We start from the raw sequence: 15,079 nt of genomic DNA on the forward strand, positions 1-15,079 counted from the left end.
CACCTCAAAACTGCACCACTCCCTTAGTGCACCACTGGAATGTCAGCCGTGGCTTTTGCACTTGGTTCCTGGAGTGGGACACATCATGTGTTAATTCTTGTTTGATTACAAATCAATGCAGAGCTGTGGATACTTTTTCTATGTTAAAAGTGCTATATAAATGTAAATTGATGTTACTGACATAAGTCCCTATGACACTATTTAAAGTGGTCCCTGGGTGTACTGGTCAATGTTAATGCCTCAACCTAGATCACTAAAACTGATGATTTGCTCAGTTACCTTATTGCTGTTTGTGGAATCTTGCTCTGTAAATTGGCTGCCAAGTTTCTTTATATTACAGCAGTGACTATACTTCAGAGTACTTAATCAACATGAAATGCTTTGGGACACCTCGAGGTCATGAATGATGCTATATAAATGCAAATTCTTTCAAGTTGTCTTTAATTCCTGTGCTGCCACAGCCTCGTTAATATCATCTGCACAACGTAACTAGTCAGGATTAATTAATGCAACTTGCAATGTTAAATATTTCCTAGAGTTTAGTAAGATTATGTGGGAGATTGGGGAGAGATTTCAGAGACTTACTTTCTCAAAGTTCTACATGTGGGTAACAACTTCCTTCGAGAGTTTAAATAATTGAAGTATTACAGAAGCAATGACAACAATCAATATACTCTCATTTGTTTTTGCCGATTCATTCAAGTGCGCGGATCTTTTAAATTATTTTGTGTGACTGCACACGCATGGTATCTTAGAGTTGATGGCTTGTACTTCTCCTGTATATGAGAACGTTCAGGTTGTTGTGAGGTTACGCAGTTTAGAGGGAGCATTGACAATAACAAACAAACAAAATAAGGTTCCAAAGTGTTTTTTATTAGTCTGAGCCAGTGTGCAGGAAGGAGTCAGTAGTAAGGGTACAAACTGCACAGCGTTTCATGTGCAAGAACTGATGCTGTCATAATGACACAATGTTCTGTGGAGGGAGTGGTTTGGATTGGGGGCATCATCATGTGCATATATATCACAGGTAGCTGGTTACCTTTTGAGATCTTGAAAATTAAAAAAAAAATTAGACTGATGATTGTTTTCCCAACAGGCTAATGCATCCTCCTCTGCCTCCTGCTCTGTCCAGAAATCTGCTTCATTGCTTAAGAGCTGTATGTTCTCATTGACATTAGCAGGGTATTTCTATCATCAGGTTGGATGATATGACTGTCTTGTCTGTTCATTAAAAATCCCACCGCCAACTTGCTCAGTGCTCTACAAATCAACACCTCATTGAGAAGTGTGACCACATGCAAACTTTTCTGATATACCAGGTGCTAAAATCCTATTCAGCATCTACAAGTTTTATCTACACAGACATTGTCTACAAGCTTGTAATTTCATGAGTAATCTTGCTAAGAATTACATAGATTTAAAGGTACCACTACAAATGGTTGCAGCATGCTGACTGACAGAATAGTTTAACATCAATGAGGTGTGCCATGCATTGATGTCTGTACTGCATCTGCTTGAAGGTCTTAACTCCTGCAAAATCACAGAACAAAGCACAGTTTTCATACTTGCATTACTCAATCACCTTTTTCAAAATTACTAGGAACAAAATAACAGTAATTTGAGAAGTTCTTGCATTTTGTTATTTTACTTTGGGTGATCTAATTCACTTCTGTTCAAGACAGACAGCAGAACAAATGAGATGCATCTATTCACAGCTGCAATACATCTCCCACTGTTAGTAATTGTGGAGCTGATATTATAAAAACCTAGAGCATTGTTTGTCTTTCAAAGCTTTTTAAATGACCAGACTACTCCTTCATAATTGATCATAGATTACAACATAGAAACAGGTCATACGGTTGGTAACACCAAGTCCATGTTAGTGTTTAACCTAATCCCATGTGACCACCATGTTTCTGTTTCCTTTTATTATTTTTCTTCGACTACCTATCTAATCTATTTTTAAAAGTTGTCACAATCTCTGCTTCTATCATCTTCTACAGAGCAGGGACCCACAAACAACACTGAGATAAAGGACCAGATATACATTGTCCAGGACATTGATCTTTTCTAATAGTGCCAGAGGATCTTTTACATCCTCCGGAGACACAACAGGTTTAATATTGCATCTGAAAGGCAGCACTTCCAACAATGCTGTACTGATGTGTCAGCCTAGACTACGTGGTCAAGTCTCTGGACAGGATCTTAACCTGTGACCTTCTGACTTAGAGGTGAAAGTGTCATCACTGAGTTAAGTAAGTGATCAAAATAGAGTTGGGGCATTGATGAATATATAGTGTTACACTCTCACTATCCAGGGGAGAAATTCCGTTCAGAGCATTATTTGTTAGCCAGAGTGGAAAGCTGTAAATTTCAATTGCTGAATTTGCAGCACATTGTTGCACAAGCTTTCCTGCATTCTTTACTTTTTAGCATTAAGATGGAAAGTAGTATTTGCTGAAAGCCTATTTAGTTTCATTAATATACAGCTCTACCTTTTATACATTTCTACTACTAAAGATAAATGGTAGATTGCTTTGGCAAAATCTATCAAATATATTAGCTTTTTGGTTGGAATTCAACACATTCTTACGGCGACAGATCAAACAGCCCCTCCTCGTAGTACAACTGGGATGGATACAGCCAATCACTGGATGAGGGCCTCCAATAAACATTGTACCCAAGCAATATTTTGTACTTCCTGTGTTTCAAAGTAAGAGCTGGTCATAAAATGTTTGATTGATGATTTCAACTGAATCAAAATTTGTAACATCTTGATTCTGGTGTTTTAACTATACTGTGTATATTTTTGGTTGTGTCTTGTGTTTCTGGATGAAGAGCATTCTGTGTCATGCACTGTGCCCTGGATGAAGTTTTTCCTTCTGTTTAGCTGATTGTAAATTTTTAAATCTGAAAATCCATTCATTAAATCTTATACCATAACAAGAGAAACTGGCACAAATTGCACACCTTTGGCTTTTACTGAATGTTGGTCTCAAATTAAAATCAATTTACCTTTTTAAGTTGAAGCGATTAATGTTTGATAAAAGCAAAATACTGTGGATGCTGGAAATCTGAAGCAAAAACAGAAAGTGGAAAATGCTGGAAAAACTCAGCAGGTTTAACAGCATCTGTGGAGAGCGAAATAGAGTTGATGTTTCAAGTTCGTATGACCCTTCTTCAGAGCTAAAGAGAAGTAGAAATGTGATGAAATTTACACAGTATAAGGGGGGTGGAGCAGGTGAAGCTGGATAGATGGTCAGCAATAGGTGGGGGCAAAGGAGAGTTGGACAAAGATGTCATGAACAAACGGACTTAGGGAATGTTAATGGTAGTGGTAAGGGCTAAAGAAGGTGCTGATAGAGGCATTTCAGTAAGAAAGCAGAATGTGATAATAGCAGAACAAGGGTAAGCATTCTGAAAAGAACAACATGAACAAGTAACAGCTGGCCCTTGTGGGGGTGGGGTGGGAGAAGAATAACGATCAAAAATGGGATAAAAAGGAGAATGAAACAATGAATAAAAATAAAAATAAGTGGATAAAAAAATTAAATTTTGATAAAAGGGATAAAAAAAGGGGTGAAGATAGAGGAGCAAGTTCATGGTCTGAAGTTGTTGAACTCAATGAAGGTCGTAAAGTGCCTAGTTGGAAGATGAGATGCTGTTCCTCCAGTTTGTGTTGGGCTTCACTGGAACATTGCAGCAGGCCAAGAATGAACATGTGAGCATGAGAGCAGGATGGTATGTTGAAATGGCAAGCAACAGGAATGTCTGGATCATGCTTGCGGGCGGACGGACAGACTGAAGGTGTTCCGCAAAGCTGGGATGTGGGCATTTATTGCCCATCCCTAGTTGCCCTTGAGAAAGGTGGTGGTGAGCTGCCTTCTTGAACCGCTGCAGTCCATGTGGTGTAGGTACACCCACAGTGCTGTTAGGGTGGGAGTTCCAGGATTTTGACCCAGCAGCAGCGAAGGAACAGCGAAATATTACCAAGTCAGGATGGTGAGTAGCTTGGAGAGGAACTTCCAGGTGGTGGTGTTCCCTTCTATCTGCTGCCCTTGTCCTTCTAGATGGTAGTGGTCGTGGGTTTGGAAGGTGCTGCCTAAGGAACCTCGGTGAATTCCTACAGTGCACCTTGTAGATGGTACACACTGCTGCTACTGTGCATCAGTGGTGGAGGGAGTGAATGTTTGTGGATGGGGTGCCAATTAAGCAGCTGCTTTGTCCTGGATGGTGTCAAGCTTCTTGAGTATTGTGGGAGCTGCACTCATCCAGGCAAGTGGGGAGTATTTCATCACACTCCTGACTTGTGCCTTGTAGATGGTGGAGAGGCTTTGGGGAGTCAGGAGATGGGCTACTGATCACAGGATTCCTAGCCTCTGACCTGTTCTTGTAGCCACAGTATTTATATGGCTAGTCCAATTCAGTTTCTGGTCAATGGTAACCCCAAGGATGTTGATAGTGGGGGATTCAGTGATGGTAATGCCAAGGGATGATGGTTAGATTCTCGCTTGTTGTAAATTTTCATCCCTGGGACTTGTGTGGTGCGAATATTACTTGCCAGGGATTTATCTAACTTTTCCTTACAGCTCAAGCAGACAGCTAAATTGTACAAATGTTTGTAAAAGATGATAATGTAGCTTGCAAATTTGAGTGCTGATTGTCTTAGGAAGAATATTTTCACAAAATAATTGTAACATCCAAAGGCTAATAAAGTAATTATCTTCCAAAATCCATTATTGATGTGTGGGCCTTGAAGTAGTACTGGCAGTCTATTCAACTATATGGGGCATCACAATCAATTTTGACCCTATCCTCACCCAATGTCCAAATATCTGGACATCAATGATCAATCTGGATGGAGAATCCTAGTTAATATTCCTCTCCCCACCAAATGGCACTGAGGTTAATTGTAGCAGTCTTACTGTCACTCAATTCATTGGATTAGCACCAAACCCTTTCTGGATTATGCAATTCAGGAATTCACTGGCTAAACTCTGTGAGCCATCAACATAGTATGTTTATGGCTTTACCATGAAAGCTAGATCTTATTTTAGTCAGTACATAAAACTATAGTAAGGCAACAAATTTCAGAACAAAATTACAGTCATGGTGCTGACAGCACCTCCCCTCTAATGTGTTGTGTTGATAGTCATTATACTTACAAGTAATAATTTTTTTTCCTGTTTTTGTTCTGTTGGAAATGCAGTTTGCACCCACACAAATTGTAATAAGATTGATTCTAGGTCATGCTTTATCTTTGAATCTATGTACAGTTTTTTTTTACCTTGAAGTATGACCCTTGATGGTTCTCCAGAGACCACTATCAGTCCGTGCACGCTGCCTGGAATGGTTTTAAGTTGAGCACATTTCAAGCCCCAGCCCCTATATTGAGTTAACTGATCACTTCATATTTCATGGACATTTCAGTTGGGGATGAAGTTATTGGAGCTTCTGTAGAATTAATGTTTATGTTAATTCCATTTATTATTAAAAATTGATATCCAACTTTTATTATCTACATTTTACCTAAGTTATTAAGAACATAATCCATGGGTTTCCCGGCTGAAATTGTGGGCAAACGCACTCCTCATACTAACATAAATCCCTACAGCAAGAAACGCTAGGGTCAATTAGGAGGCAACATTTGGAACATTCCAGGAAACTTTGGGTTCTCCTGAACAGCCTCTCTAACTTCGAAAAATCAGCAGCATTCCCTGATAAAGTTTATGGTGGTTGATAAACAACTTTCCCCTCCCCCATCCCCTGAGGAAATTACCAAATTATTTGGCCCTATAATTGTCATTTTGAAGAGGATTCCTCTTTCTTAGAGTGTTATTTGCATAAGATGGCAAAAGTGGGGATGAGAGGTAGGCCAGATTACATCAGAGATGAACTGGCCTTTTCCACCTTCATCCACAAAGCCATATCTATATGCAGAGGCACACCTACCCATGATTGTTAAAAGGTTCCACTTCACTGACAAAGCAATGACAAAGTGGTCTCTTAGAATCTGAACTCCAGCAAACTTCCACCAACATATCAAGCAAGTGACTGATGTGCCAATTGCAAGGGCAAAAAATTTCATAATTTTCGCTGTACAGCTGTCAGCAGAATGAGAACCATATGGTTTCTTTTTGGGATAGCAGGATTTTCAAAAGTGCAGGCCATTGTAGGCATGTGTTTGGCCCTACATGGTTTTACACATAATATTATGCCTTCATGACTCACAAGGACTTCCACTCCATCAATGTGCATGTTGTCTATGATTATCTAAATATAAACATAGAGTGATTGGCTGCTTGCCAAGCAACAGACATTATGCCTCCATTTCAAAACATTCCTTTATGGCGTGATTTATTGGCCAAAAAGGAAAAACTCCAATGTTGGTACCTAGGAAATCTAGGTTGCTCTCCTCAGCACTCGCTTATGACAACTCTGAGACAGATATGCATTGCACCAGATATAATAGGACCACACAGTCATTAGGATCATTATTGAACACACAATAGACTTCAAGTATTTAAACAGACCAGATGTTACAAAACCACCCAACTGGAGTCTCCAAAAATCATCATAGTCTGTTACTTGTTCCCTAACATTGCCATAAATATGAAGCAGATATGTTATAATTATGAAGTTTATAAGATTATCATGTTTCAGGACTGTGTCTTTAAATTTAGAGTAAAATGAAGGGAGACCTGGGCTGAAGTCTGCCTGACAACAGGTCTGGGTGATAAGGCTGTTAAAGGTTAAAGGAAAGCCTAGATTGCTTTACTGGCAATAAAGTGCAAGGTATTCACAATTGCAAAAAATGGCGAAGGCAACTGTGATGCTGATGAACATGCTGGTGGGGGATCTCTAAATCCCAGGGAAGTTAAACATGTCAGGTTGTATAAGGAGATACTTTGAACTGTCCATTCGTTTCCAGGATAAAATAGAGTTGGGGCCTAAAGAATAGCTAATCAGCATTTCTACCTGAATACAAGGCCCATGTGATTCATGGTGTTATGGGGAAGGGTACAGAGGAAGCCAATATAAATATCGGGTCATAAGCCTTCCTAAAACATCACTGAATATCACAGACAGGTAGGTTAGTCTGCCAGGATCCAGGAGAGGGAGAGCAGCTATCGGCAGCAAGACTCTATGGTCCCTCGCAGGAATGCAAGTGAGAGCTCACGCTCAGATTGAAAAAACCAAGCTCAAGGGAGTTAATATGAGGCTGGAAGATTTGCCTAGCTTTAGTTAGAGGGAGAAGTCTTTACAGGAAAACTTGCACTGTGAAAGATAGCTCTGGAATTTAAAATTTCCAGAAAGGGAAAGGAAAATATTGGAAGTAAACCTCCAGAAGCGAAGAATCATTTTGGACTGATTCTAGGAGAGTTGAATGTCTGCTTGAAGGACTGTGTAATGTATACCTGATAATGGGATGTTTTTTGGTTGTGTTAAAAGTTCTGATTTATAGTTTAAAGTATAAGTTGCCTACAAAAATAGTGTTTAGCCAATAGTACTTTTAGCCCATTTGTTATAATATACATTTTAAAATGTGAAATCTTGTAATGTCATCCGTTCAACTATTACTGGAAGTTCACAATTCTTTAAAAGTTATTCATCTCAACAGGAATTATAACAAATGGAAAAGAAAAAAATCTAATCACAGATGAGAGCAAATTTGAATGAAGATGGGAAACTTGAAAGATTCTTGCAGTCATACCAGAATGGTCTTTGGAGCAGAAAGAGCCATATTGCAGGCTCAACTTGACATGACTTTCCTCTAAACCCCCCATTTGTTCAGTGCATTATTGGACCTCCACATGCACGCAATTGCACTGTTACCAACTTTGTCACTGCACTAACTCAGGTCTAAAGGATACTTTCATCTACTGTTGCAAGATTCTACATAATCCCAATAAATTTTTTTTGACAAAATTGAAATAAAACCATATTTGTTTTCCTATAAGAGATTTGTGTGTGTGCCCTGATGTTTCATTTTAGTGCCCGGGGAGGGGTGGGGGTGAGTGGAGGGTGGTACAGTATGTTTTGAGGGCTCTTTGAGGGCTCTAGAACCTAATGCAAAGCTCCTTTCTAGATGTTACCCAAGTGACAGTGGCAGGCAAAGAGGTTAGCTACCGAATGGCTTGTGGGATTGAGGTGGTTTTCTTATGTGGTGCTATGGAATAGCTCAGCAACTGTTGCCACCATGTCTGCTTCTGTGGTAATTGGCTGAATCTGCTCACTTTCTGACATATCTTCTTTCATTTTAAACGGAGAAGTTAGATACATTAGTCAACATAATGGTAGTAGTTTTGTCTGTGCTACTTCAGCCTGATATACTAGGTACTCCCTCAATATATCCAGTTACTTGCATGAAAGACAATCACTGAACAGGAATAAGAGCAGTGAACCCTGCAAAAATGGGTCTCTTTCCTTCACTCCCTCAGCACATTGAAATCAATGTGAAAGCCTCTCAGAGACTGAATGCCTATAGTAACTGTTATGGGAATGACTCCGAGTGGGACTCCACTTTGGGGACTATACTTTAGATTGCTCTGAAATTGCCATGTGCCCTACATTGGACTATATTTCTATTAAATAGTGATGTATGATTGCACAGATGCAGCTAATGGACCTCACAACAATCACCATTGTTCCTTGAAGGGTACTTGGTACACACTGTAATGATAGATGAAACAATTGATGCTCTGAAAGAATTCTGTAGGCTTCAGGTCCTAGGGGTCAACACTGAGAAAGAATGCAAGATGATCCTGTAGGTAGCCAGTTCCTTCTCATTCTCTTGGCTCAGCTACCTGCTCATTCTCATCAAGTCAAATCATTGGAGAGGATGCATGTGTGCTAGTGCTTGCCATAACTGGAGTGTGACACTAAGTGCTGCAAGATGCTGGGTTCATGGGGCCTGAAATTTCTCCTTTGGAGATATCAACAAAAAAAAAGCTGGAACTGAACTTTCTTTTACCAATGATTAACCGTAACTTGAGCAGAAAAATGGCATAAAAACCATTTATGCTATTTTTCTAAGGTTTCTGTGGAATTAGGGCAAAGTTACAGCAGATAAGCTGGGGAATCATACATGGAAATTCAATCTCAATTAGCTAGAAATATCACTTAAATTCCTCCCTGAAACTTGAATAAGAGCTTGTTTAATTAATGTGTGCATTTTGCTGCAATGTAAACATGTGAGTGAGAAAATAAATAATAACAAGAAAACGATGGCATAAACCTGGAGTTTTAGGGAATCCTCTACCATCTGCCACTTCCACAATATTCTCAGACCCAATCATATCAGAATGGTGTGTGCAGATTTAATTTGGAATCCAATAGAGATGAAGCTGCTCCCTTCAATGTTTTTGCCAGAGCAAAGAGAAATAAAGCTGAGATTTTGGAAGTTTGAAGTGCAAATAGGCAAGTGAAAGCCTTTAGACTACTTTCAATTCCAGCTTGTGTATAAACAAATGAACAAGCATCATGTAGTTTGTTGTATGGTAAGGTTACTTTGTGGTGTCACCTTCCAAAAGGTCAACATCAGCTCCACATTGAAAAAGCAGTTATAAGGTGTATTCAATTGCACATCAACATATATATGAATTTTTTAAAGAGGTGCTTTCTGGTGACACAGCATATAGCCTTGGTCAGGGTGTGACAAGGTGAGGAAACAATGACCTGCCTATCCATTTGTTACAGTGAAATGTTGACTGGCCTTACATTACCAGACTTCCTTAGGCTATTAAGCTATTTTTCTCATCAGCTTCCACATCCTCTGGATGTTTTCTCTGATAGCCAATTACTGCCAGCCAAAAAAGAGCTTTGCTGCCTAATCCCGCTTTCCGACTTATGTTCTGTAACCTTGTAGGTCATAGCACTTCAAGCACGTATTGTCTTTTTAAAATGTAATTAGGGTTTCTACCTCTACCACGCTTTCAGGTAGCGAGCTGCAGATCCCCAATATCCACTGGGTGAAAAAAAATTCTCAACTCTGTTCTAATCCTTCTGCAAATTACTTTAAACTTATACTCACTGACCTACATTTGGCTTTCTGTTCAGCAACACCTTGATTTGAAAATTCTCATTCTTGTTTCACAAAACATTCCATTGCCACAACCCATCCTAGTTCTGTAACCTCCAGCCCAACAACCCTTCGAGATCTCTGTGCTCCTCTAAGTCTGGCCTCTTGTACATCTGGCGTACCACAGGGATCTGTGCTGGGTCCCCTATTATTTGTCATTTATATAAATAACATAGATGACTATGTGGGGGGTAGGATTAGTAAGTTTGCGGATGACACAAAGATTGGCCGGTTGGTTAACAGTGAGGTTGAGTGTCTTGGGCTACAAGAAGATATAGACAGGATGGTCAAATGGACAGATAAGTGGCAGATGGAATTTAACCCTGAAAAGTTTGAGGTGATACACTTTGAAAGGAGTAATTTGACAAGGAAGTATTCAATGAATGGCATGACACTAGGAAGTTCTGAAGAACAAAGGGACCTTGGCATGTGTGTCCATAGATCTCTGAAGGCAGAGGGGCATGTTAGTGGGGTGGTGAAAAAGGCATATGGGACACTTGCCTTTATCAATCGAGGCATAGATTACAAAAGTAGGGAGGTCATGTTGGAGTTGTATAGAACCTTGGTGAGGCCACAGCTGGAGTACTGTGTGCAGTTCTGGTCACCACATTATAGGAAGGATGTGATTGCACTGGAGGGGGTGCAGAGGAGAGTCACCAGGATGTTGCCTGGGATGAAACATTTAAGTTATGAAGAGAGGTTGGATAGACTTGGGTTGTTTTCAGTGGAGCAGAGAAGACTGAGGGGCGACTTGATCGAGGTGTACAAGATTATGAGGGGCATGGATATGGTGGATAGGGAATTTTCTCCATAAACTTCTCCATTTTACTCTCCCCTTCTTTAAGATGCTCCTTAAAATCTACTTCTTTGACCAAGCCTTTTGGTCATATGTTGTAGTAATATCTCCTGATGTAAGTTGGTGTCAAATTTTGCCTGATAATTTTCCTTTAAAGCATTTTAGTATGTTTTACTATATTAAAGGTGCAATTGTTACAATTCCCATAGAGACGAGTAACTTCTAATGAGAAACTGGAACTAACAGTTAACAGCTGAAAGAATAATGTTAAGATTTCATGTTTCAAAACTTACTGTAATAGATAATTAAAAACACTCTTGACTAAACACTGGGGCAGGAATTTCCCCCTGTTGTAGGGGGTTGTGCGGGGACAGGTGCGAATCTGCTTGGCGTCCCCAATCGGGGCCGTGCCTCCATTTTATGTGGGCAAACCAATTAAGGCCCGCCCAGAGTGACGTGTGCCTGGAAGTACTGAGCGCTCCCTGTGTGGGCAGGGGGTGGGGGGATTCCCTGAGTCAAGGCCTGCACTCTTTTGTGCGCATGATCTCCCTGAGGCATAGAGCTGCCTCAGGGAGATTAGTTTAAGGATTAAAAATTTAAGTGAAGAAAAGGAAATATTTTAAGACATCCCCTCATGTGGCAGTGTCATGTTCATGAATTTTGATAAAAAAATTTTATTTAATTAACAAAACCTTAATGAAACCCATCCCGCCCGTGGATGAGATTCCATGAAAAATGCGAAGGCCACCTGGGCACTTCGCCTGCCCACCAACCTTAAAGTTGGACGGGTAGCCCTGTTAATTGTTTTAATGACTATTTAAATGGCTTTAATAGGCCTTTGACAGTTCGGCGGGCGTGCAGCCGAACTGAAAATCTAAATGACATGCAGTGACGTCGGGACGCCTACCCAATGTCACCGTGCATCATTTTACATGTCAGTGAGTGGGCCCCGTCCCTGCTCGCCGACCTGAAAATTCTTCCCACTATTTTCTTTTTGTAGGCAGTTATACTATAAACAACAGAAAAGAATTTCCCCATTTAACTTGAGCATGACCGAAAATCTCCCACTATGGATATATGATACGCTATTCCTTAAGTGGCCACTTCATCTTCCAGGAACCAGACTAAAATTATTCCCAGTTCCCAATGGCTTTCTTCCTTCTTTCTTTCCCAGCTGGGTTACTTCTGATCCCAGAACTGACTTTCACTGTGAGGGTTACACTGTAGATTCCTTTTCTCTAACCGTAAGCTGGACAAATCTTCAGGCCTCCGTTAAATCCTCACAATGTTGGTCTCTTCAGTCAGAGTGTCCACCTGTGTTTTGCCTGGTAAACAATAGAGTCAACATTTTCTCTGCTTCAGGTGCAGGACTGGTTGCCTTTATCTTCTGCTCTCTGCCTCTCAGATGGCTTCAGACCACCCTAATGAAAACAGCTGTGTTTGAGATATTCATGGATTTGTAGGCACTTCAAAAAATGGCTTCCTGTGCCCTCTTCTCCATGGCAATATAAAACACAATAGCCTTGTATTAGGTGGAATTGCTAATTAGCTATCTTTGATCCCAATTCCCATTTCATTTTAGAAGTAAATGAATAGCACAACTGTTTACAACTTGATACCTATAACACATGGAGGTTTTGTGGTATTGTGATGCAGTGGGTAGCCTCTGAGTCAGAGCCAGGTTTGAGTCCCACCCCAGAACTTGCTGGCCAAGAAAGGTGCATTCATAACACAGCCAAACAGATTGATATCAACCTGTAAATCCTCCCAGGCAGGCAATGAGAACGGGAAAGATTTCTGTCAGCCATGTGATGGAAAGAAGGTTGGACGTTCTACCATCACTACTCATAGCTCCAGACTAAAACATGCATGCAAAAAGTCCTGTTGTCACAGCAACTTGAGCAACTCCTTGAGTGATCTGTAACACACAGACCTATAACATCTTTCTGGGACTTTGGGAGACTCAGGGTCTATTCACGATATACCCAGAGACTGCTGCCATTGTCTCCAAATGTGAATATCTTGCAGCTTCTTCTCAGTAAAACAATCTAACCCTTTCTTTGATCTCTAACAATTAAACCACCCAGGGCTACTCTCAAGCAGTCTGCAGAACAGATCACATTTATCCTAGAACTACAGTCCCAAAATATAAACCCTTATAAACCCAAAGATAGTCCCAAAACTTAACCTTATAATCCTCACAATTGCGACATTATATAAATGCAAGTTGTTTTTGTTTTCTCTGAGAATGGTGCCCTGGAACGCTGAAGAGGATGCCTCCCCCTGCCTCATTTTCTCCTCTCCAAAAAAATGCTTCAGAGAATGGAAATTGTCTGTGAATTTTTCTACCCATTTCTCCTGGTATGATAACAAAAATAAAGCAGCCCCTTTAATCACAGTTGCATGTTATCTCTTGCCAATGTCTCCCCCCGCCAATCCACAACATGCTTCTGCAAACAGGCACAATCTGAGCTGGGAGTTTGTAATAAATAATATTATCCTAGCATAGTTTCAGTGAGTGTAACATTCATTACTCTGAGATACCACCATTTTGGCTCCGGGAGGGGAACATTTTTCCTCGGGCGTTTTGATGTGAATTGTATTGTAATATGTAGCTATAAAAAACTAAATACTTTCAAAAATAACATTCTGCTTTAAAATGTGTATGTTTAAGTGAATTTTGCAATGACCCAGATGAAGGATGCCATCTGTGAAGGAGAGGGATAATATGTTTACACACTGTATCAGCATCAAACAATTAGATTGGGTATAGCATGTGCTTTGTTCAGAGTAAAATTCTTATTGCACTGTTCTAACAAGATACCTTAACTCAGACATTTTGTTTTAAATAGTTTCTGAAGTTCAATAAAATCATGCTTCATTACTGGCCCTGTAAATTAAGGTAAGATTGATCGGGTTTCTTCATTGTCTCCCATTAAATAGAAACATAAATATTTCAGTTGTGCACTATATACTGTATTATTGTGGTTAGCTCAACACTTGTAATCACTTACTTGACACTAATATTATTCTGCAGTGGGTATTCCTTCAGCCTGTTCTACTGTTTCCTAAATTGACAAAAATGTTCCAACTCTATCACTTTGCAAACACATTATTTAAAGCTCACTGTGTTATAACAGTATACTGTTAAGTTCCACATTGTTTTCATTTCCCTTAATATTACTCAACTATACTTCTGGTAAATGACCTTTGACCCACGAGATTTCCTTTGCCATAGAGGTGCAAATTTTTACTATTTAAATCTTCAGTATGAACAATAAGCAGCAACTTTATCTAATCTGATGAAAGAATAAAAGATCATTTTGAAAAGCTGTTCATGTACATATTTCAAGAAATTTTACACTGCATTTGACACAGAAGTATAACACCTTCCAACACCAGCCTTTAACTACCGGATAACACCATTATACTCCATATTTACAGCAGTTACTTTAATTGCTGCACATGTATTTATTTATAAATCTGTCTGGTTGAAAGGACCCATATGGCTTTACCTGGTGATTCATTTACTTGTTTTTGTTCCCACTTTTTATCTTAAGTTGTTTTATTCGTCAGTTCCTTAGAATTCCTGTGTTCCAAAGCAACTAATCTAGGGCGATTCATTATGTTTCCCAAACTGCCTGTGGGGAAACTTGACATCTCCTCCCAGTGACCTAGGTAAAATGAGGATCTTGCCCCATGACCATCAGCATGCAGAGGCAAGCACAGCCTCCATATCCACAGGAAGCTAGGGAAACTAAAAAGGCCTAGTCAATCCCTTCTTGTGGACCTGCAGACGCTCATTTAAGTCCACAGCTGGATAGGAATGGTGCAGGGATCATCGTTTGGCTTCTGCATTTTGTTTTGCTGTTAATAGGAATTTATTGGAAACCTTAATAATCAATCCCTTCATTTCATGAGACAGTAGCGAGGACAAAAATGGATTTTTATTTTAAAACACAAACCTTTTATTATCCAGTTTCCATTTTGGAATTAGTTATTTCCAACCACTCATCCACTTACTGTATTCAAAGAGAAAAATAAAAATGTTCTTGAACTTTTGCATAGATAGATGTTTTATTGTGAATAGTTAGTTGGAAGTACCTAAAACTGTAAACATGCTAGCTCTACTGATCCACCAATGTAGGTTCAAGTGCTGAGCTTGACATATACAAGGGACCTGAATTAACAGTGCCTGAGTA

Source organism: Carcharodon carcharias, chromosome 18 (genome assembly GCF_017639515.1).
Source record: "Carcharodon carcharias isolate sCarCar2 chromosome 18, sCarCar2.pri, whole genome shotgun sequence".
NCBI classification, from domain to species: Eukaryota; Metazoa; Chordata; class Chondrichthyes; order Lamniformes; family Lamnidae; genus Carcharodon; species Carcharodon carcharias.